Raw genomic sequence first — 26182 nt, 5'->3', positions numbered from 1 at the left:
AATTAGCATATTTATCTTCTCAAACATTTGTCATTTCTCTGTGTTGGGAACATTCAATATCCTCCTTCTAGCTATTTGAAAGTGTATCATGTATTATTGTTAACTATAGTCATCCTACAGACCTGTGGAACACCAGGACTACTCATTCTATCTAGCTGTAATTTTTTATCCTTTAAAAAATGTCTCCCTATCTCCCTTTTCCCTTCCTCTTACCAGCCTCTAGTACCCTTCTAAAGAACATCTGTTTTAATAGCAAAGTCCATATTTCCCGGTTACTGCTTAGGCACCAAGCATGGCTCTTGAGACACGACGAGCCTCAAATCTGAGCAGGAAATAAGAGATGAGAAGAGAAATGAAGAGGATTAAGGAGAGGTGTGGTACAGCCAGACTTGTTCTTTGTGTTTTCAGAATCAAACCCTCACTGTCTGTTTGCATGCACAGTATGTCTCTACGGGGCTGGAGGTGTTGATCTAAAGTAAATGTCTGGCCGGTGGGTGGGTTTTGAGCTGCCCTCCCCTCTCCCGCCAGGCTGGCCACTTTCCCCACCCCTCTGTCCCCCCCTTGCTTCATTCTGCAAGACCTCGGTATATCACATCCACTGAAAGACATCTGCACCCCTACTTAAAAGAAGAGTTCTTGGCTGCAGAAGAAATAGCTTTTTCTTTCAAGATTCCCATAGCAATTCCTCTGTTGTTTGTTTTTCTGACATTTCGTCTTGTCTGATGTCTTGAAGCACTGGCTTTACCTTCAGTGCCTGTCAATTCCCTGGTTCATGGTGGATTTGCATCAGACTAAGCTTGAGGGCAGGGACCAAAGTTACTTGGCATGACTCTATATTTCCACATCCTAGCACTGAGCCTGGCAGATAGCAATCAACCAATAAATGCTATCTGTTACTTTTATTATACTTGGACAATTTCCTGTGACATTCAGGTTTTGTGCCTTCCCCTGCTCTCCTAACCATCACTAACTACCACGTTCCTGCCTTTCTCACTGTTCAGGCATCCAACAGGCACATATATTCAAAGAAAGATCAGCGCCTGACCCAAAATCCTTTCAACCAAAGAAAAGAGTAACACATTGATAACTACATGGAATAGAGACATCCTGCCACCAGCAGTCAGGAGGTCCTCCGGTTCAAAAACCACATTTGATGTGTATACTCCTGGGACCCTCTCTCATGATAGCCGGTTCCCTGCAATTCACTGTGTGCTGGCAACATTTGAATTGAGTTTTGTTCTTTCCTGCCACTCTTCCTCTGCTTATAGTTTTACTGTTTCAGCTCCCTCTGCTGACCCCCTGCTCTGTCTCCTTGCACAGCTGGCCAAGCAGAAAGCAGCCTCTGCTATCTGTCACGTGGCATTCACGTGGCTCAATGCCAGGAGCTCTTTGTCAGTGATTGCTATGCTTTTTAAAAGAGCTCCATAACACTGGCTAAGGAGCCTAAAGTTCTGTTGAGGAGGGTTTTTGTCTAAATCCATTCAAGCTACTATAACAATAATAGCATAGACTGCATGGCTTATAATCAACGAGCCTTCATTTCTCATAGTTCTGGAGGTTGGGAAGTCTAAGAGTAAGGTGCAGCAGACACAGTGCCTGCTGAGGGCCTGCTTCTTGCATCATAGACAGCTGTCCTCTCGCTGTGTTCTCATGTGGCAGGAGTGAGAAATCTCCCAGGGGTCTCTTATAAGGACACTAATTCCATTCATGAGGGCTTTACCTTCATGACATAATCAACTCACAAAGGCCCTACCTCCTAATACCATCACCTTGGGGATTAGGGTTTCGAAATATGAATTTGGGGTGACACAAATACTCAGTCCACAGCAGTCCTATTTCTCATTTTTGTGTCACCATTGCTATTTGCCTGGGGTGTGACAGATTTGGGTCTGTTCACCAGTGTTCCTTTCAACAATCAGCCTACACAGTTAGGTTGGACATTGTACACAATCTTAAGAATTAGCAGGGAAAGCCAAGAGTAGTCTAGATGATAAAAAAAAAAAATCCCTCATCTGGAAATCAAAATCTCCTAACATTAAGTATGAGTTTATCCATGGAACTAATGTTTTAATTCATTTCTCCAAAGCCATTGATCATTCTAGTGGTAATTATCTGCCTCTGGAAAAAGCTAAAAAAAACACTCAGTGATAAAAATGAGTTTTCAGTAACTATTAAATGAAGGGGAAAAAAAGGAGAATAAGAAATAGTGGATAGAAAAGCAAAGGAAAAAAATAGTGAAGAAGTAAATGTTTAAATGCAAAAAGTAATATGAAAATAGGAGTATAGGAAGTATGTCTAGATAGCCAGCATTTAGGAGGAGTTTAAGGTGTCATAAGAGAAAAAGTTAAGCATATTGAATGCTGAAAAAGAAGTTAATATTGATATAGGCATTTTTTTCTACTGATTTCTTCCCTTTTCTTTCTGGCTATATTGGCTAATGCTGTGTTCCAAACCACTTCAGTGTTTAACCAAGTTGCAGACACTACTGGAACATTAAGAACACACGTAATTGATTTAGATCCCCCATTAATGTGAAATTACACTTCAAACTGAACTAAACCAATGAAAAAAATACAAACATAAATTTAGGAGAAAACAACAACACATTCAATTAATATTAGTGTTCCAAGGCTGAAATAAGAAACTGAACATTCTTAATTCCATTCTTGGCCGGGTGCAGTGGCTCATGCCTGCAATCTCAGAACTTTGGGAGACTGAGGCAGGAGGATTACTTGAGGTCAGGAGTTCAAGACCAGCCTGGCCAACATGGCGAAACCTTGTCTCTACTAAAAATACAAAAAAATTAGCCAGGCATGATAGCACATGCCTGTAGTCCCAGCTGCTTGGGAGGCTGAGGCAGGAGAATTGCTTGAACCCAGGAGACAGAGGTTGCAGTGAGCCCAGATCATGCCACTGCACTCCAGCCTGGTGACAGAGCAAGACTCCATCTCAAAAAAATAAAAAATAAAATAAAATAAATTCCATTCCATGCCCCGCCTTCCTTGTGGATCATCTCATCTTCATATGCCCACTTATTCACCAGTGATACAGACTGGACACTCCTCCCTCATAAGGACCTATTGAGCAAAGTTAAATCTACAATAGGATGTGTCTCTCTGCTTACAGGTAAATTAGATTTGGTGTCTTTAAAGTTGTTAGAAAAATATGACAACTACACAATGATTAGTAAGTATCATACTCAAACTTTACCAAGAAGTAAAGCATTTTGTGGACACTCTAAACTTCCTCTCCTACTTTGAAGAGATCTCTGGATTCCATCACACTTGGGACTGCATCAGACCCATACTATCTGCTGTGGCTTGAATGCCCCTCCAAAACTCATGTTGAAATTTAATTGCCATTGTGATGGTTTTAAGAGGTGGGACCTTTAAGAGGTGATTACGTCATGAGGCTCCTGTCCCCCTGAGTGGATTAATGCTGTTACCACAGAAGTGAGCTCCTGATAAAAGGATGAGTTTGAACGGTTTCCTCTCTCTGTCTTGCACCCTCACTTGCCATGTGATGCTTTCCACCACGTTATGATGCAGCAAGAAGGCCCTCACCAGATGCAGCCTCTTGACAATGGACTTCCCAGCCTCCAGAACCATACAGCAAATCAATCTTTTTTCTTTAAAAATTATCCATTCTGTGGTACTCAGTTGCAGCAGCATAAATGGTCTAACACACCACTCCGTGGTAAATTTGAAACATAAATCCACATCATGATCCTACCTATGTGTCCACAGCTTATCCTGGGATGGAGCAAATTTCCTGGAACATTTGTAAAACTAGATAAACTCCAAAGCCTAACAGGCTCCTGTTGTTTCATAAGAGGTACAGGGAAGCCGCTGGGATGGGCAATAGTCCAGACAGCAAAGCCAAGGACACATCCACAGGCCATCCTAGGGAAGGCCATTGGTCACTGCTGCCCAACAGGCGCACCCACACCCTGGTGGTTGTGATTTCACCAAATACTTGGTCAAGGAGCTGAACACTGAAATCAGTGTTCCAAACTGCTTACTGCTCCTATTTGTTTGTACTTTCACTGCCTACATGAAAAATGTGTTGATCTTACACTGAATAGATAAGTAAACATATAATACTTTTAAAATAAAGAATATTTTTAAGTACTTATGTACTGAAGATTATATATGAAATTTGATTACATATGAAATTACATATGAGATTACCTATTACATATGAAATATTTTTTTTTGAAATATTTCTTTATGGTAGAAATTTATTCAGATTTTTATTTTGATCATTTCTTGCACATTGAAGTCATATTTTAAAATTAGTTTTGGGGAGACAATTCGTGGGTCTCTCACATTTCTGCATGTCGTACAAACAGAAGCACTAGCTGTCTTTGCTCTCGGCTATCTTTTCTTTTCTTTTTTTTATGACTATATAAAAGACATTTTATTAAGTTTTCATAGTAATTATATAATTTCATCAACACAAAATTCCTGATAAAGTTGTCATTATTATAACAATAATAATTATTATTACTGTGGTTTTAACAATCAAGTAGCACAGTGATTGGTACACAGTAGACATTCAACAAATATTTGTTAAAATCTTGTTGAACTACAAATTATAATTGCCCTTGAGGCCTCAGTTAGCTGTATCAGTCAGCATTCTTGTAAGAACAGAATCTGATTGCAGCAGAAAGGAATTTATTTAAAGACATTGGATTGGATAGTTCACAGAATCAACAAGAGGATTGGAGATGCTGGCTCAGATGCTATGCCAGGAGCAAGCCTGAAATCACAATAGCAGAAGTAATCTCTTGAGGGCATCAAGGAGCAAAAGAACTGCAGCTGGCACATCTGCCACACCAATACAGACCACTGAAGTCATCATTATCAATAATGTCACCAGAGAAAGCACTTTATGCGACTTCCAAGATTTGTACATCTTTCTAATTAAGGAGATATGAAGAAGCAGTTACTTATATCCTCTTCGGCTATCTTTTCAAGGATGCCTTGTACAGCATGGGGAGACAGTGGTAGGATCTCCTTCTGGACCAAAGGATAAATTTGCTTACAGCCTTGAAAGACAAAGATAGTATCTCCTTCCACAACAAGAGACATATACATGCATACTGTACAGTATAATAAAAATGACATTTCCTTCCTAGCAAATAGCAAGCATGCCAAGTGCCAATTACAAAAGATTCAGGTTTCCCAAGGTCAACTTCCTCTTTTCTAACACAACCCACTGTATGTTCAGATGTCACTTGGTCACCTTCTCATTGCCTTGGTGGATTAGGGCTGGGGGAACTGGCCCAAGAGTGCTTATATTCTGAATACTACTATTGCTATGAATAATAAAATCCTTTGTCTTTGATACAGAAGTCTCATGTCTTCTTCCAGCAATCATAGCAAACTAATTTGTTAGCTTGCAATTTGAGTAAAACATCAGATCCTTCTCAGTTCATGAGTTTTGCTAAAAGTGCATTAAATATGAAGATGCAAGTGACATATGCATTTTTAAAATATTGTATTCAAAAAAATTAAAATTTCTTTTAAAATCAGGCTCATAGCATGCTGCATTCCCTAACAGCAGATTTATTCAAGAGTTCCAGAGTGGTTTTATTTTATATTGTATAAGAAAAAAAGGAATCACACTCTGATTCATATAAACTCCTTTATGACTACTCCTTTAGGAGATGAGCTTTTTTCAGTCTATGCTAATTGAAGGTTTTCAGCCCAAACTTTCTCCAGTTGCTTCCTCTTACTTCGGAAGTGTTCTAAATCTACACTAATCCTTTCTCCTTCTCTTTTGTCCTAGAAGCATTGTGGCAAATCATTGCAAACTGGCCTCAATGTGTTATGCTGCCACATCTTTGTGCCGTTCCTAGTTCTCTTCCGTATTGAATCTGCCCTGCCCTGTGACCTGCAGAGTACCTTCATTTGATCTGGAATATGGCAGAAATGGTGTGTGAGTCTCAGTGCCTAGGCCTTAAGAGACCCTGCAGCCTTCTCTCCCTTGAACCACCACGTAAGACTTTGGGCCATCCTGCCGAAAGGCCCCACGGGAAGAGACGCACTACGGGACGAAAGAGCACCCACAGCGTTTCAGCCACCCAAGCTAACACAGTCAAGGAGTCAGATCGACCACCTTAGATCCTCTGCTCCAAACTGTGCCGCTTGAGATGTGCTCAGCTGAGATGAGTAGAGCAGAGAGAAGACACCTCAGGGGAGCGCAGCCAACACACACACACAATTGTGAAAAATAATAAAATGGTCTTGTTTAAGCCTCTAAGTTTTGTGGGGCTTCTGTTTTGTTTTGAGAGTCTCACTTTGTCACCCAGGCTAGAGTGCACTGGTATGAACACAGCTCACTGCAGCCTAGAGCTCCCAGGCTCAAACAATCCTCCTGCCTCAGCCCCTCAAGCAGCTGGGACTACAGGCATGTGCTCCCATATCCGACTAATTTTTTTTTTTTGTAGAGACAGTGTTTCACCGTGTTACCCACACTGGTCTCAAATTCCTGGGCTCAAGCAATCCTCCTGCCTTGGCCTCCCAAAGTGCTGGGATTATAGTCACTGTGCACATATAAACTATGAACCACAGCGTCCGGCCATGCCTCCATGTTTCTGAGGATATTTGTCATATGACAATGCATAACTGAAACAGACATAACTGTCCCTCTTCTTTTCCGAAGCTTGCTTCTTCTGAACTGTTGAGACCCCTCTTTATCTTTCTCTAAAGTCATCATCACCCTGTTTCCCTACTTGCTCCTTTCACTTGTCCTATAATGTACTGTAGTTTCTTCATCTGAAGAAATAAAAGCACCCCTGTAAACAATATTTTCAGGGAACTATTTATCTACATGCTTCCATACACCAACAACTGTCGAGAAAAAATACAATCTACACTCATTTTACTTCATCTTTACTTCCCATTCAATTCTATCCTCTGGCTGTGCTCTTATCTTTCTACAGAAAGTAATGGCTTAAAAGTCACATAAAACTTGCTAACCGCCAGTCCGGATCCCAACCCTCATGCATTCGGAACTGTTTAGCATTTGACTCTTGTAACCGCTATATTTTTCAAATTCTCTTATTGGCTTCTATGATGATAAGCACCCCTTATTTTCTTGTAACATCTCCGGCTACTCCTTCTTAACATTTTTTTTCCAGCTCTTCTTTCTCATCTGACACTCCCCCAAACCCACTGCTTGATGCACATCTGCTGACTGTCCCCTCCCTCTTCTCTGTCTATTCTAAACTCTGTGATGTCCTTGTCTATGAGTGGCTCAATTCTGTAACGTCAATAACTGAAGTCTGCAACATTGGGTCCCATGACCGTATTTATCTATTATTATTATTATTATTATTTTGAGATGGAGTTTCCCTCTTGTTGCCCAGGCTGGAGTGCAATGGCGTGATCTTGGCTCACCCCAACTTCCACCTCCTGAGTTCAAGTGATTTTCCTGCCTCAGCCTCCTGAGTAGCTGGGACTACAGGTGCGCACCACCATGCCTGAATAATTTTATGTTTTTAGTAGAGACAGGGTTTCTCCATGTTGGTCAGGCTGGTCTCGAGCTCCTGACCTCAGGTGATCTGCCCTCCTCGGCCTCCCAAAGTGCTGGGACTGCAGGCGTGAGCCACTGTGCCCAGCCTAGGTTTGTTGAACTAATTATTGAGTGGATCTAGATCGTCCCCTGAGTTCAGCACTCTTGCTAACTTATACCTATTTTTAAACACTAAATTTAAAATAGGTTTTAAAGAATAGAAATTTCCACATCAGTTTGTTTCACTATGGTTGTGATCACTGGTAGATTTCCTTTCACAGATTCCTTTGGAAATCCTGATAAACCCTGGACCACATCACCACAAGTGGACATAATTACAGTTACATTCTGGGTGTTCTTTGTACACCCAGGTTAGCCAAAGTCCATATTTCTTCTTCTCTTTGCTTATAAATAAAACTACTGTTGCTACGGATGTGTCATCAAAAATATGCTACCAGGAAGTAAAGGAACAATCATAAAAAATGCAACGCAGTGAAAATTGAGCAGCTCCATTCCCGCAGTATATAATTCTGTTTAAAAGAAGATTTCCTGCAGGAATGTGGGACGGAGTCTAAGGTAAATTACATGATAGTTAAGTTGAGTTTGTTGAGAGAAAAGAAAGAAAGAAAATAGGAGCTTAGAAGCCACCAAGCCCTTACACTGTGGAATTCTATTGTGACGAGTATTTGAGTACAGGAGATAGTCTAAACATTTTCAACTAAAATGATCAAACTTACAGGGAAGACCTTTCACTACATCAAGGAGCAGGAAGGAAGGAAAGATATTGTCAGCTTTTGAAATTCCAACTTAAACAAAACATGGGAAAGTCTTTTACAGGCCATGGCATATGTTCTTTCTTTTTCCTCTTTAAAAAGTAAAGACGCTGCTTTCCTTAATGGTTAACTAAACCGGGAATGTTTAAGACTGATTATTCTGAAGGGATTGTACTCACCAATCCCTAAATGTTACAATCCAGCATACAGCAACTGGAAATGGAAAAATAAATAGCAAGGGAAAAAATAACTTGCTGCATTAGCTTTTCTCCCAGAGAAGAATTTGAAACCTGCATCAAAACAAAATGGGGGCCGCCTTCTTCCTTTCTAGGAAGAAAATTCAGGATACCCAATGACAACAGCCACTGCAACAATACTCTGGACATGCTGGACTCATAGATAGAACTAAGGGGTTTTTGCTTTTTCCTTTATATTTTTTTAGCCAACTTTAGCAGTTAATCATGTATATGACATTATTATTTCCCCTATTGCCTTAAATATCAAGGGGCTAATTATATGTTATTCAGACTAGATTTTTTTTCATGTTCTTTTCCTCTGGTTGCTATTTAACTGGTTTCTGTTTATTAGCCTTTTTATCAGAGAAGATTGACAGGCTGGGGAAAAGGAGGCAATCAAATAAACCGGTTAACTTAGTTACTCAGAATTATAAGAAACATCTTCTGTTCCATGCAGGAGGGCAAGGATGGACTTTCACACTATCTTCCCAGCATCTAGAACTGCCCAATGCACGCTAGATATGCAACAGATGTTTCTCAAAGTAAGGAAGAAAGGTGAGTCAAATCAGACCTGGGGATTTGTAGATTACCTAAGATATTCTTGTCTTCCATTTGTATGAATCCTGAGAGTTGGCATCGGTAACAGCCATGAGACATACCTCAGTGTGTGCCCAGCAGTGTCACAGGTTAGCTGTTTGGCATTACAGCGTGGTTGTGACTCCCTGATCCACATCCAAACCCCAGGCTGCTTCAGAGTTTCTAAGGCAGGAGCTTTCAAACTGCTTTTACTGCAACCCAGAGTAAGAAATAAATTTTATATCAGTACCCAGTACACACACCACACCACAGAGAGAGAGGTGTGTTTTGAAAACCAAAACAAAACTTTCATGAAATAACACTTAGCCTTACTATGTAAAATATACTGGTCTGTTCTAGTCTATCTCCTTTTTGAGTGCTGTTTGCAACCTACTAGATTAATTTCAGACCAATGAAGAGGTTGTGACCAACAGTTTGAAAATGACCCCTTAGGACCACCTTAGCCAGGCATGAGGAGGGAGGAATGATTGCAGAGGGTGGCAGAGAGGTCTTAAATCATATTTCTGGTGCAGAAGATCCAGGGAGGAACAGTGTCTCAAGATCTCTCAGCAAGTGACTGACTTCTAGACCTTCCAGGGCTGGGTAAAACAATAAAGATTACAATGGTTTCACCAGTTCTGAGTAAAAGAATAAAGGTTGCGATGGCTTCAGATGGGTTTGAAATTCACACGGCAGCTCTGTAACCAGCCAGAGCCCATGGTTCTTCACAGCAGGGCATCGCTCGGCTTTCTGCACCCCTTGTCATGCACATCAGCCACTCACAGCTAGTGACATGCAGTCTTCACAGGGCACACATACTTGGGTTTTGAAGGTTATATACAAGTTTCTCAGCAAGTTTCACAATGGTGAAGACAATGTAGCAATATCATTAGCAATGAGAATGAAGAAAAAAATAGTCTTGACATTGGTATTTGATAGGACTGATGTTAAACACACTTGAGTCACTCTAAGGACTGAAAAATCCCTCTAGGGAACTAAAGCAAATACCTCAAGATGTGGGTGGAGCAGTGGTGCTTTCATCTTAATTATCCAGGTACTGTTTATTCTTGGCTTTCATGCAACCGTTCATCAAATACTGTGTGTCTCCTCCATGGCAGGCACTGATCTAACAAGAAGAGGCTCTGTCCTGGTGGAGCTGCTTGGAATCTGGGTGATGATACTCTATAGATCATATCAGAAACTCAATGTGCACCCTTCCTTCATAGAGCATTGTTGCACATCTTTCATAGAGAAAGATAAAACTCACCCTGAAAACTATTTCCAGGACACTCAAATTCGCTAGATGTGACCACAAGAAGAAATGAGACATGGCGTCGAGTCTACTGTAGTAAAAGTGGTGCTGATAAAACCAAAACTATTTTCAGCCCACCTCACCTTCCTGCTGTTTCTCTAGACACACTTTATTCCTTCACCAAAATTGCATTGAGTGTCTGCCCTATGCAAAATGCTGTGTTAGGACTGGCACCCAAAGATGCAAGACACAGCCCCTGCCCTGACAGTGCTCACAGGGGAGTGTGGAGACAGGCACACACACGATTCCCAGTGTCACTTCATGAGAGCTATAAGGAAATGCGAGAGAGTGCATAAACGCATAAAGGGAGGAACGCTTAAATCAGCAAAAGGAAGTCAGAGGCTTTTACAGAGGACATGGTGCTTGAGCACTGAAGGATGAGCAGCAATGTGCCAGATGGACAAGAAGTAGGGGCACTAATCACGGAAGGAACAGCACATGCAAAGTTACGGAGCATGAAACGAACATTCCAGCTGCAGAAAGGGCCAGTAGTTCAGTGAGAAGAGCTGAAGGTTAGGCTGGTAGTGGCCTTGTAGGCCTTGCTCAGAGAGAGATCTAGAGGAAGGACATTGATTTGAGAGTCATCAAGAAACAACTGTCACTTAAAGCCTTGGACATAGCTGCGGATTTCTAGGACGATGAAAGAACATGAGATGCTCATAATTCCCAGTGTTTCACTTATACCAGAGCGATGGCTCCCTTGTTGTACTATTCCCTAGTCCTATCCAACCACATCCTCATCACACTAATGTTTATCAAGACTCTACCAGGACTTTCACATGTAGCATCCTCTTTAATCCTCACAACAGCCCAATTAAACAGGTCCTATTATTTGTCTCATTTATCCAAGAGCACAGATCCAGTGATAGAGTCTGGCTCTAAGCCACCAGGCAGTCTGACTCCAGAGCCCTGGGCACACAGCCACTATGCAATCCTGATATATCTGTAGAGGGGTGGCCTGTACCACGTCCCCAGGCTTTTTCACCTAGATAATAAATGCTGTCTACAGAGCACTGATTTGCAGTACCCTAAAGGAGAGGAGTAGCATTCTGCCTGCCTGAGATCTCTTCACTCGAGTGTTTATCGGAATTCTCTTGTTTCTAGAATTATTTCTCACTGTTTCTCCTAGGCTACCTTTTGACTTCTTTAAAGCTTTTAACCTAGATCAGCTGTTGCTATTTGGCATTTATTGTTGCATAATTTGCAAGGTGCAGAATTAGGACTTAGTAGGATCCTCTGAAAGCCTACTGGAAGAAATCACTTCCAGTGCATTCGGCAGTGGGAACCACCATGACAACGCTGTGCTTGTCTGAGCTATAAATTTCCTGGGAAATGGAGGTTAGTTTTTACTTACAACTGTTGAGTATAAATCAAACGAAAACTTATGAAGCCAGATGCCTCATTTGTTATTTTAACATGCATTTTATTTTCTAAAAGGTCCATGTTATCTTCTCCACTCAGAAACTGAGTCGCTGAAATAATTTCTGTGCCTTTGTGGGTAGAAGCCTTCATGGTCAATCAACACTCACTTGTCCTGTGAACTTGAACTCTTGTGTGATTTTACTGGTGACTGGATTCAAAAGTTATATCTAGCTAGCTGTGGGAGAGTGCCAAATTCAATAGCTCTCACAGAAGTCACAAAAATGCTCAGCAGAATGGGTAATAAAGTAGTTCCTTTAAAGTTAAATGAGTCATAATTCAGCATGAAGTAGACTGATTAGGGAAACACTTACAAGTTGACGGTTGGTTGGGGTCCTGGAGTCATCTCAGCAATCAAGACGGTTCTGATGACCGTTGGCACTAATACACAGCAGGATGGGTCATGTCAAGAGTCCATTCAAACACTTATGGGTTCAGAGATTCAAACCCAACTTCAACCTTTTCGTGTTTGAGTTTGTTAACTGTTGGCTAAATGCCACTTCCTGTTCCTAAGAAAAGAGGCTTGAAAAAATCTCATAAAAAATGACTTAAAAGGCTTCCCTGACTTCAAAGTGTTCTTACAAAACAACATTTTGATGAGTTAAGTGTAAAGGAATCAGAAACATACGGATTAAATTTCCCTTAATAGAGTCACGTGTCTAAAAATGGAGGAAGGCAAAAATGGCAAGTTTGTCATGCTCAACATGTGTCAAAAAATGTCCAGAGTAGCTATTGATCCCTGAGTAATCAAATCCTTCCATTCCAATATAACACCAACATCGTAATATCTAGAAGAGCATGTCAAAGGGCCCAAGTGAATAAAGACAAACACATTTGTGCAGGTCAAGCTATACCAGGTCACCCTCTCTAAGGCCCATTATCCCAGCCTCCACTCGAAAGGATAATGGCAGTGTCACAGGACAGAGCCGCAAAGAACAAAGAGAATTTCCAAACCATGCCTCTCGCTCAGCTCAGCAATTGTCATCAACTCGCCACACTGATGCATTTAAAGCTGACTTTACTGTCTGAATGAAGAGAATACAAACCAGCACTCATTAACCATGAAGTGTCTTGCAAAAGGCAACAGTACCTGTATGTATTTAATTTCCACATCATTAATCATGATTCTGTGGGTTTCTAACCTTTGAAAATAAATAAATTAATTATGATTTTCCAAGAGAGGAAAATGTCTTTGGGCAAGAATATAAGTGCAGAATATAGAAAGAAGTAAAAAACATTTGAACCAGTATGAACAAATACAAACTCTGGTCAAGAATTACTGCTTGTCAATTTTGCCACTAATTTAACTGACAGCTAATACCTGATTTATTCTGTGTTTGAACACTTTATTAGAACAAAGCATTTAACCTTGGAGGGCAAATGAAAACAGGACCATACATGTTTGGCAGAGAGCATTCGATATCAATGGATATAAGTTTTGCTAACTATTAAATACTCAATGTAACTCAAGTTAATATTTTGTATTTGGCCAAATATAATTGAATGAATTTTTATAACAGTATTGCACAAGATGGATCCTCTGTGGTTATGGCTGACTCAGACCATAAAAGAAAAATTTCTAGAAGTGGACATTTTTTATTTTAATTTGCTTGTGACACGAACTGCTACATCACCACATAAATGAGCTGCCTTCTTAAAAAAAAAAAAAACTGGCGGGAAGAATAGGGCCAAATTAATTGAATCCATAAGTACTTTTCCTAAATAGCACAGTTTTATTTATGTCAATACATTTCTTAGAAAAGAAAATGAATAGAACCTTCGAATATTGGCTTAAGGAATTTATTTATGTATATATGTAATTCCAATGAAAGTAGATTGGGAAATGAATATATAAAAGTAACTAAATCTTACTATTTTATTATTTTTCTTTCAGTATATCTTTAAATTTTATTCAGGTAGACCTGCACTATTTTAGCAGCTACCTTGTGATTGAAAAACCAACTGCAGATTTTTCTTCCTTTCTGTGTCAAAAATCACACTATCTCTAAACATGTCCCATGACCCAAAGACCGCAGACTAAGGACCAACCTGGCCATGTTTCTATACCTCAGCAGAGTCTGGGGGTCCGGCAAGTATTGCCAATGCTGTCACCTAATTTTAGCATTAGCTACTAGGAGAGAATTTTGAATGCTCCATGAGAGAAGAGTTTTAGGAGACCTGCTGAACCAATTGCTAAAGACGAATATAATGTCAGGAGGACCAAGAAATCCCTAATATTACATAAGTGCTCAAAGCAGTGATTTTACTTAATTGCTTACTAAATCCCTGGAGGGAAATATTTGCCTTGATGGATCTTGATTATCACTGAATTTACTGTGTCGTGCTTGAGAAGAGGTGATAGGCATAGAGCATTCCCACAGCAGACACAACAAATACCCTTTCTTTCAATAAAGTTGATGTGCAATTTCCTATCCCTCATTCTTCTCTAAGTCTTGCAATTATCTCCCTAATTTCCTTTTCATACATTTTGCATATTTTTTCAAGGTGTCTTTACACGTATTGAGTAGGTATGCTCTAATATAATATAATTGCAGGTCAGGAAGTCTTTAATCCAGCAAATTCCTCCCCTTCCAGGAATGCAGCACTTGAAATTCCGCTCTTAGAGAACCACTGACATGGGTGAAATATTGTACCCTGAGGTTTTCCTTCTGAAATTTATACCCTTCCCGAAGAGCTGGGAATTAAGCCACTAAAACCTCGGCGTTAATTAATTCATCAAGAGCTCTCGGTCTAGTTGGGGAATACAGAGTGTCTGTGAGGATGAGAAGGAGAAGGGGCAAGGTGATTCTAAGACAAGCTCTGCCAAATGTGCAGCTTTGCCTCAAACTAGTCCCACCTCATATCCCCCAGGCTGTCATCTTCTACCACCAAAATTACGTTTCTTCCATATTGTAGAACAATTTTTACATGTATCTTTAAAACTTGTGTCATCTGAACATCAAATTCAAATAACGCAGCATCACGTAGAAGTCCCCTGAAAAGGGGCGGCAGCAGCCACACCTCTCGCCAGGGCTGAAGGCTCCTTCCGCACAGCTAGACTGCGTTGATGACCGCTGTGTTTCCTTTACTGAAAGACTGTTTCCTAGACTCGCAAAGCCGTAACTGCAAGGAAAGTAGGGTGGTGAATAAACCTGGAAGGAGTTGGTTTTAAGATGGGTCTGGGTCATGTCTGGGATCAAAGCAGCAGGCAACATTGAGAATATGTTTGCAATTCATGCAGCGAAGTGTCTCCACCCTTTTCAAGGATCTTCCAGTGGTGGTGAGATCATCTTTTTCTCTCAGAGGAAGTTCAGTTCACTTTAAAAAATTGTAATTTTTTTTTTTTTTTTTTTTTGAGACGGAGTCTCACTCTGTCGCCCAGGCTGGACTGCAGTGACTCGAACTGGGCTCACTGCAAGCTCCGCCTCCCGGGTTCCCGCCATTCTCCTGCCTCAGCCTCCCGAGTAGCTGGGACTACAGGCGCCCGCCACTGCGCCCGGCTAATTTTTTGTATTTTTAATAGAGACGGGGTTTCACCGTGTTAGCCAGGATGGTCTCGATCTCCTGACCTTTTGATCCGCCCGCCTGGGCCTCCCAAAGTGCTGGGATTACAGGCGTGAGCCACCGCGCCCGGCTGTATTTTCTCTTTGGAGTAGATCTGGTATACTAATTTGAATCTCTGCTATGGTTATAGCTAAGTGAAAATGATATATTTGTATGGGTATAAACTAAAAAAGGAGAATAGAGAAATGAAGAAATTTGATGTGTTAGGATAGTGAATATTGGGAGTTATTTTTCCAGCTATAATTGTTGCAATTGTGTGGAGTTGTTTTTGGTTAAGAATGCTAACATGAATCCTTTATTTTAAGCCTTGTCTTTGTTATACACTGTACAATATACGGGACTGCTGAAACTTTTGAACTATTCCAGCAGGAGATGACTCAGTAAGTTCCACAAGCTTCTTTCTTGTATCTGGATCAAAATGCCCTCAATATTCAGCCAACATTCTGTGGTTATCATCTCCGCCTATAAAATAGTCATCTAGGCCGGGCGCGGTGGCTCACACCTGTAATCCCAGCACTTTGGGAGGCCAAGGTGGGTGGATCACAAGGTCAGGAGTTCGAGACCAGCCTGACCAATATGGTGAAACCCCGTCTCTACTAAAAATACAAAAGTTAGCCAGGCGTGGTGGCGGGCACCTGTAGTCCCAGCTACTCAGGAGGCTGAGGCAGCAGAATTGCTTGAACCCGGGAGGTGGAGGTTGCAGTGAGCCGAGATCATGCCACTGCACTCCAGCCTGGGTGACAGAGAGAGACTCTGTCTCAAAAAAAACAAACAAACAAACAAAAAACCAGAAAAACAACAACAAAAAATCATCTAAAACCCATGCAGAAGAGAAACTGAGGCTCAGTCCAAATGCCCAGAAAGCATAGGAGGGCTCAGATAGTCAGACAAGGAGCAATGGGCCAGAGACCTGGGAAAAACACAGACCCAGTCACCATAGAAGTTACAAGACAGAAACTCCCTGACATAGAGTAAGAAATATTTAATATTGGAGCCATCAGTAAAGCAGGCTCACAACCAATTTATTTTGGTCAAATGCTAATAAACTCCCTGAATTCTGGAAACTAGAACAGTGCCAGGACCTGGGTTTGGCTAAACATCCGAGGTCCGGGTGAGGAGACACTAAGTGACTGCAGTTGAGAAGTTGGATGGGAGTCAAACAAACCAGGCATCCTTGCTGGTTAGTCCTTCCTCCTCCTCCTCTTCCTCCCTTGGAGTAGAGACTTCTAAGAGTATGCTCCTACCTCCAACCCTTCACTCAGTTATTCCTGGCTAGAATGTTCTAGGCCTTCCCTCTTATGCTTTATTTTTTGACTCTATTTGAAAGGCTCAAAGCCACTTCCATTTGTTGCAGAAAGAAATTCCAAGCTTTCTACCCAACATCAATACTCCGCACCCCATGTATCCCATCACGGTAGTGCTCAGCAAATGTTTTTGTTACTCTTAGAATATTTATTTAACATACTGTAACTGGAAGGAAAAAAATTATTATATTTACATTTGGTATATATATATGTTATTGTGTTGATTTAAAATGTTATTTTTATTTATATTAATCACACTAATAATAATGGCACAATTATAATTAACTCTGAAAAATGGGAATAATAATATGACTGGTCTTCACAAATTTAAATTGCATTCCCTTGTTTAATAAACTGGGGTCTGTGTTTGATGTGCAATGGGATGTCAAATTGCTATTACATTCTCTCATTTTAGGGCAGTCGGTCACCCTGGCAGGAAACTATCTGGGGGCAGAACTCCTTCAAACCTGCAGGTGGCTGAGTCCTGAGCCTCTGTTTACATCACCCAGGCTCTCCTCCACATCACTGAGGCCTGCCACAGATCCCTGGCTTGAGTTCTGAACCACCCTTTGATGGATTCTATTCTTCTTCAGTCCTTTTCAAATCACCCTCGTCTCTGACCTCCTGAATCATGTCTCCCTTTAGTTTTCCATCAAACCTTGCTGCTGCTTCAAACTTTTGTTTCCTTCTCAAGCATGATTCAGCCTCTTCTCACTGATTGTAAAACAATTAAGTACAGATATCATCTATCCACATCAGCACCCAGGGCCCATACCTCAGCTGGGCCCAAACTATGGCACGCCCTCCAGGTGGAACCAAAGGGAAGGGATGTCCTGCCCCACCAGAGAGAAACTCATTCCTGCCCCAGAATAATAACAGCAATAATAATCATTCAAGATTATCTGCAAAGAAAAGAATGTGAAAAGTAAATCTGGAATAAAATTAAAATTGCAATACTTTTATTAACATATATGATAAAAGGGGAAGTTTTCATATTGTGTTTAGATTTTATTGTTCATTTTCCATTTTTATTTTATCACTAAATAATAATGTTTTAACAGAAGAATTTTGGGGGCTTGTTCTGTTTTGTTAATGTTACTTAATTTCTCACACCCTTCTCTAAACTCTGCTTGTTATTCAATAAATAGGTAAATAACTTCCTGTAGAGAATTGAAAGGGCAGTTCAACATGCTGAGTTCAATGACTGAAATCATTTGACTTTAAGGTACTAAAATACTATTAAATGAAACTCTTCATTCAACTACTTAATGTGGAAAGAATTAAGCTTCAAAACTGGCTTTATGATGCCACATATGATCTTCCCCTAAAATGAAAACCTTAGTGTGGTGACTTGTCATAGCATTGAGAAAGAACAGATACCTATTTTGCATTTTGAAATAAATATAATTCACAAATGCATGAGTGGGTGTGTACTTTAACAGACTAATGAAAACAGTTAAATCTGTTGTTATTGAAAAAAATGCATGGGATTCTGCTGGCTGTATTCCCTTTTGGGTCTTGAGCAATGGATTTCATTTATACCTAAAAATTCCATCTTCTGGCCAGGGGCGGTGGTTCACGCCTGTAATCCTAGCACTTTGGGAGGCTAAGGCAGGCGGATCACTTGAGGTCAGGAGTTCGAAACCAGTCTGGCCAACATGTTGAAACCTCATCTCTACTTAAAATACAAAAAATTATCCGGGCATGGTGGTGGATGCCTGTAATCCCAGCTACTTGGGAGGCTGAGACAGGAGAATCGCTTGAACCTGGGAGGTGGAGGTTGCAGTGAGCTGAGATAGCGTCATTGCACTCCAGCCTAGGCAACAGAGACAGACTCCATCTCAAAAAAAAAATTCCATCTTCTACAGTACATAGTATTTCCTTTCAAAAAATATATATATTACTTAAATGTAATATATACATACATATATACAAATATATATTATATATTTATATTATATAGTATATACATATATGTAATGTGTATGTATATATTATATATAAGTATATAATATATACATTACATATATTGCATATATGTATGTGTGTATGCTATTATATATTATATATGTGTGTATTATGTATATAAAATGTATGTAATATATATTATGTATATAACATACATACATATAAATATATAATACATATTATAATTTTATATTAGCATAAATATATACTATAATTATAATTATATAATATAAAATATATACATTATAATATAATATATATTTATATACTAATTATATTAATGTAATTTATATTTATTATATATGTATTTTATATACATATGTGTATACATATATTTATTAATATGTATTATATACATAGTGAAATATTTATATAATTGTATAGTATTATTAATTAAAAATTAATATAAAAATAATTGATATTAATACAATGTTATATACTATCTATTATAATACATATTATATATTATAAAATTTATATATTATATATAATATTCATGAACTCATGAATCATATCTCCCTTTAGTTTTCCATCAAACCTTTGCTGCTGTTTCAAACTTTTGCTTCCTTCTCAAGCACAATTCAGTCTCTTCTCACTATTATATATATATTATTTATATATAACACATATGTTGTATTATATGATGACATATTATATATTATGTAATTATATATGTTATGTAATATATGTTATACATATATAATAAATATATATGTAGTATAGATACAAAATATATATATATTTACTGTTGACCCTTGAACAAAGCAGGCATTGGGGCCCCAACCCCCATGCAGTGAAAAATCAACCCATAACTTTGGACTCCCAAAAAAGTTACTTACTAATAACCTACTATTGACTGGAAGCCTTACCAATAATGTAATTGATTAACACATAAATAGACTAGTATGTACATACATTTTATGCATTCATGACATAACTTTTTCTGAATTTTTTCAGTATTCCTAGGCTACATGATTCATCTGCAAGTTTTTTCAAATTGTCACAAATCTCCAAAAAATTTTCCAATATATTTATTGAAAATGTCTGCCTATGAGTGGACCCACACAGTCCAAATTTGTGTGGTTCAATGGTCAACTGCATATGGATATACAATCAGGATCATATTCCACTTTTCTACCGGTAGGTACCAAATCAATTATTGAATACAGAAAGTGAATTTTCCTGTTCTAGGGCCTAGAAGCTTGTAAAGAGAGAGAGATGTGCCAGTGTCCAAAAGTACACACACACACAAACATGCACATACACACACATGCACAACTTTTTTCAATAATGAGTCAGCCAAGTAACAATCTTTTCTGTTCAAACAAGGATCTAAAAATAGTATGTGTAATTCAGCCCAAAGTCTTTTGCAGAGACAAAAACTGCATTCTAAATCCCATCAAAAACTTCATACCAAAATTTAAAATTTATTCTAATTACCTATATTGCTTTCTGTCAATAAAAATTATGCTCTTGCAACCAATGATTTGAATAAAAATTGGAATTGTTTCCAACACTGGCGTTGTACTTCTTTGGCTTTTATCAGAAGTTTCACCAAAATGAAACAGGCATTTTTAAAAAGCCTGATGACACATTTGTGGCCTGAGATAAAAGGTGGAATCTGCTGCCTTGTTGCCTGCTCCCTCTCTCTCTCTCAGGTTCACTATCTGTCAAGTCACAAACCTAAGTAAAAAGTGATGTAAACTATAAAGGCAGGTCAGCAACTACCAAATAAAAGTATTCTACTCTACTCAGAAGGCTGTTTTCTTTTTTGCCATTTTTGTTGAGATAAATTGCACTAACATATCATCCACATGGTTGGAAGTAACCAGGGTTTTTTTCACCTATAGAAAAATCAGCTAATTGGATTTGTCATTGCATGTCATAAGCACAAGATTTAAATACAAACTGGAAAGAAACATGTTCAATTGATAAATAGCAGAAATCACTTTTGAGAGTGATATTATGGGAAGCAGTTATAAGTTTCATTTTTTGGCCTAGAAACTTAAATTTTTATATGGAATAAACTGGGCATAAATCATATATTAAAGTAAAAAGGTTTATCCTAGTGGCTGATTTAAAAAACATTAATTTGAACTCAACTTATTAAATTTATTTACAATTTAAAGTGGATAATTCAGATAATTATCTGGAAAGTAGAATTTTGCTGAAAACATCCTCACACTGAAGTAAAGGTATTGGCAGATATGATTTATTTCCATCCTTCTTCATCTTCCTCTATCATTGTCATCATCTTCTTTTGCTTTGGTAAATACAATGAACTTACTATCCTTCCAACTCCATAGTGTAAAAACTCTTATAGCACCCTCTCTCTGGCAACATACAAACATAAGCCCTAATCCTAGTAAGAACCAAATACATAACCTTAATAAGAGTATTCTTCAAGATAGAATATTAGTAGGTTGGCTACATTTTTGTACACTTTCTCCATATACTTTGGTGTACTTGTGATTGGAAATAATTAATCCTAAAAAATATACAAAACTGCACAACCTATAGGATGTTTTTACAGAGAACTTTAAAATTCCACAGTCATAAGGTGAAAATCTCACCTCCAAAGGAATTACTCCTTTGGGTGTACCTGGAAGGCAAAGTTAAATGAAGAATTGTTGGAGTTTATTACATGACATTATCAAGTCTAGAAGTACAATATAGGGTAAAATATGAAGTAACTGATTCTTAAAAGTTCTTTTTCAGCCAGGCGCAGTGGCTCACGCCTGTAATCCGAGCACTTTGGGAGGCCAAGGCAGGCAGATCACCTGAGGTCAGGAGTTCGAGACCTGCCTGGCCAACACGGTGAAACCCCGTCTCTACTAAAAATACAAAAAGTAGTCAGGCCTGGTGCAGGTGCCTATAGTCCCAGCTACTTGGGAGGCTGAGACAGGAGAATTGCTTGAACCTGAGAGGCAGAGGTTGCAGTGAGCCGAGATCATGACACTGCACTCTAGTCTGGGGGACAGAGTGAGATTCCATCTCAAAAAAAAAAAAGTTCTTTTTTTATTCTGAAGTCCAGTCTCACAGCAGTAGGAAGTATGTGCTTGACTCTGGTGAATCACGTTCCTATATTTAATGGTCTGCCAAAATTTGAAATCAGGAAGGAATTTTTCCTGAGAGCACTTTAGAGTAGACATTGGGTAGTTCCAATTTTTTTTCCCGCTGCTCTGAGTTAGGATCTGTGAATGGGGATTGATGTTAGCGAAGACTAAAATCAATATGAAGAGACGATTGTCTGCATCGTCCTTCCTGTCCAGCTCTGTGCCTCCAAGACATAGTATGTGCAATTATCATTTCATCTGGAAGCTCCTCAGTGGGTAAATGAGTGTTCACTAAGTTATAGCTTCCTTGGTGCTGGAAAATTGGTGTCACATGCTTTGTAGAAGCTGGTAGTTAGACCATGAGGACCTGCTGTGCTTACAGAGGCTGTGTAAAGAAAGTAGAATGTAACAAAGGGAAGGAAAGGTAGCAAAAGGAGCTGGAAATTGCATGATAGCCTGCAACTTCTTTTCCTAGTCCAGACTACTGTGAAATATATATTAAAACTGAACTTCTTGGGGAAAAAAAGCTGTCTAGCATAAAATTTAAGGTCTTCAAATTAAAGAATTGTCCAGAAGATGATTTTGTAAAAATAAAGAGAAACTAGTAATGTAATTTGAAATTATTATAAGGTTAAAGCATAAACAAATACACAAGAAAAGTGGGAAGTCCCTGAGTATTCTATTGTTTTTCTGTTCTGTTAAAAGTACTAACAGAGAAAATTACAAATGTGTTTGCAAGTATATAAAAATCTGACAAGATAAATATTTCATACTAATGGTCAGTCTTATTTGCCTATAAAAAAATATATATATATAAAAAATCTCAAAAGCAAATCAAACATATTATTTTATAAATTTTTGTTTAAATCCAAGGTTCAAAATTTACTGTAGGGAAGAAAAAGTAGTATCTTTTCCTTACCCATTGTAAGGTTCATGACTGAGACTGTAACAAAACACAGATTAACAACAGAAACATGTAAAAAACATATCTAACCAAAGTTATATGTTACAGGGACACCTTCAGAAATAAAGACCCAAAGACCCAGGGAAAACTGTATTTTTATGCTTAGGTTTGATGGAGGATAGACAGCCTGTAGGAGGATGACCAAACAAATAGTGGGTATGATCAAACAGTCATTAACTGGGGGGTTTAGCAAGGGCTATTTATTCATATTCCTCTTGGCCTCTGAGGATAGGGCAGGACCCATCTGGAGTGAGGGTCTTATCGACCTCCTTCCAGGGGAGGTAGGTCAGGGAACTCTCTTCACGGCCTCAGAGGAGAAAGGCAGGAGAAGGTAAGAGAGTGACCGTCCTAGAATTTGGGGTTTCTCATTATCCTTCAGCTTAAAACACTCAGGATCCCAAGGTGCCGTATTTCGGGGAAGCATTTCCTGCACTCGATCACTATAACCCAATGAAAGTAGTATAACTTTTTCAAAGTCATTTGTTCCCTTTAACCCTCAAATGTATCTCTTGCTGACAATATTAGTGATGCCTGTCATTTTTCCTTGATTTTATAACAAAAGAAAATAAACTTATGAATCTTAACAGATTAATTCTCGTATTTACAGATGACTACATTTTATGATTTCTTCTTGTGTAGGAAAACCATTCCTTGAGAAGCTCGATGGTGTTATGAAGTTCCTAGAAGCCGTAAGATGCTTAACCTCTTTGACCTCTGTGCATGTGCACATAAGCTGATACTTAAAACCAACAAACCTGAACGGAGCTGCCTTTTAAAAATGGCTTCGGAGTAGTTTGAGCGATTTCAATGATGCAATTTTACCTGAATTCATCAGGGACGAAAATCAATGGCTGATACAGCACATCTGGTGTTGTTTCCTGTTAGCTGCTCACATGGTCTGGAGTCCCTGAGGATCCATACTGCAGCACATAACAAAAAGCAGTTGCTGGATTGATTGATATTTCAATACGTTGACTTTTATGAAGGTGAGTTAGACTGAACAATAAAAAGGGGTATATTGTTTTGTCTATGTCTTAAGATATTTATGTTCCCACTCGAAATGTAAATAATCCCTATGATTGTTTGATGGGATGAAGCAAGCCAGCACAAATCTGGGTTAATTGTACTATCAGATTTCTATTATAGCTCAAAAGAAAAGCATTTAAATCATCAAAGTTTTGAAACCTTCCAATGAATGTCCATGTGAAAATTGTTTTTAAAGCCCAACAAAATGTGCCTTTTATTTTTGCATTTCACTACAAAGCGCAACGTAATATATAGCATTAACTAAATCGCGGTCCAGATGAAGCCAGAGCTGTCTTTCAGGGTCTCATCACATCTCTTTCCATGTGAATTGTAAAATGAAAGGCCTTTGCCCGGGCATGTCCTCTGTGGACTCTTCCTGCAGCTGGATCATTTCATCATTAGACAATAATGAATACACACTTTCTCAGTGATCCATAGTACTTTACAGTTGTTGTTGCTTTTAATTCTCAGATTTGAATTTTCTATGGATATAATTTCTGACTATTTTAGTCATGGCTCTACACTGAGCTGCTTCCAATATAGCACTTAATCAGAGCTAGTTCTAACTCACAGAATAGATTCTAAGAAAATAAACTTACCAAGCTGAGGAAGGAGAGAAATTAACTGCATTCCATTTCAGAATTCAGAATGTGACAGGCATCATGAAAAGAATTCCCTGCTCACAGATGTATATTTTCCTTATCTGTTCTGCACTTGTTCAGTACACTAACACTAACAAATGGAAACCATGTGGTTATAAATCCATTATCTATGGTATATTTTTATTGTGGATGATTCCTTAATGTAACCAAAATGTCAGAGTCTAGTAAAATCAGATTTGACTATGTATACAGAATGTGATTGTTAGGAATCTTTTAAAACATTTCTGAGAGTTTTTTAAAGTAAATTTCCTAGCATTCTTGGAAATATAGTATTGTTTTCAAACTCTGAGAAAAATCCCTTTAGAAGATTTCTAAAATGCCAGAAAAAGAGGGGTATCTTGAAGGACCTACGCTAGTTGATCTCCCTCTCTGAGCAGTTTTTGCCTCTTCCTGCTTTGTTTCAGTTTGAACTGTGATGAAAAGTGATTTTAACATTTGACATCCTGGTGTATTTCCTTTTATAAATAGTAAAAGTCATGTAAATTGTTTTGTTTAACCTTTCTGTTTGGACCACCAAGAATCTGAGAAAACGCTGAAGTCCACCTTTAATTATGTTTAAGACATCGCGGCACACAAATCTGCATCATTACTTTGCAGGGTCTGCATAGCTACGTCCCTGCTGCCTTCTCAACGCCCCTGAACTTTCTCTTGTGTAACTGCAAGTCCTCTCTCCCTCTTTCTCGCTGTTCCCCCATGATCCGCTGCCGGATTCCCAAAGCCCTGGTACCATGTCTGTACATGATCTCTTTTTGAGACTATTTGCTACTCATGGCCCATTCCTGTGTTGCTTCCACACCCCACCTCACCCCAACCCACTGAATCATGTGCAGCGCGGGGCAGGCCTGGGCAGAGCGGCTAGCGCCTGCCTCTCGCTGACATTCGGGAGGTTCTGGGTCTCTAAAGCGCCCTAGAACTTGCCCGCAAAGGCCTGGTTCACGCCCTGGGCGTGTACGGTATGTGACGCCGGCAAACCTAGATCTCAAATTGATACAATATTGGGCTTCCTACCAAAACAGGAGACTCTATACTTTCAGCCTAAACTTAAAAGAAACATCCTTTGAACTAAGAAAAAACATAATTAAGTCACCCCTCTTAACACTAGGGACAGCCTCCCACGTTTCGGGTCCTCTGGCAGCCTGTCTGTTCCCTGCTCCAGTAGAGAATAAGCCACTCGCTCCCCTCTGCTTGGTTCCCTGGCCATCTCCCATCATCCAGAAGTACCATCCTCATTCCCGTACTTCCAGCCCCTCCCCGCATCCGGTAAGTCTACACATCTTAGAGGTGCAGCTGAAGGAGTGTGTTCTTATTAACATATACTGCTTACCAAGGACAAGCACAAGAGAAAAAGTGACTTGGAGAATAACAAAGAGATCTAACGTGACTGAAAGAATAATTATTTTTTGGAATAAAATTTCTAAAAAGAGGAGAAAGAGACTAGTAATGCCAAAAGATGACAGTGTGTGACCTTGTGCATACATTTCCTTTTATTTCCTCCAAGGGCCCTTATCACAGACCATAACTAATATCACCCCCCCTAGGGAAGAGTGTTCCATTGGGCAAACATCACTATAAAACTCGGATGCTTTTATGCCTCTCTAACCAAAACTTTAAGGGTGGAAGAACTTGGTCTACTATGACCTCATCATAACACTTTACAACTTCAACCAGACCTCCTTTGAACCAATATGACCGAGCTCTGCTAGAGAAAGTTTATATTGTTGTTCTTTGTTTCCTTGCTGTTGTTTTGCATTTGTCGTGGCCAGCATGATTTGCCTCCCTACTCCATTTATAGAGTTACATA

This window comes from Pongo abelii, chromosome 3 (assembly GCF_028885655.2).
Source record: "Pongo abelii isolate AG06213 chromosome 3, NHGRI_mPonAbe1-v2.0_pri, whole genome shotgun sequence".
In the NCBI taxonomy this organism is placed as follows: Eukaryota; Metazoa; Chordata; class Mammalia; order Primates; family Hominidae; genus Pongo; species Pongo abelii.
Note: the sequence above shows the minus strand (reverse complement) of the source record.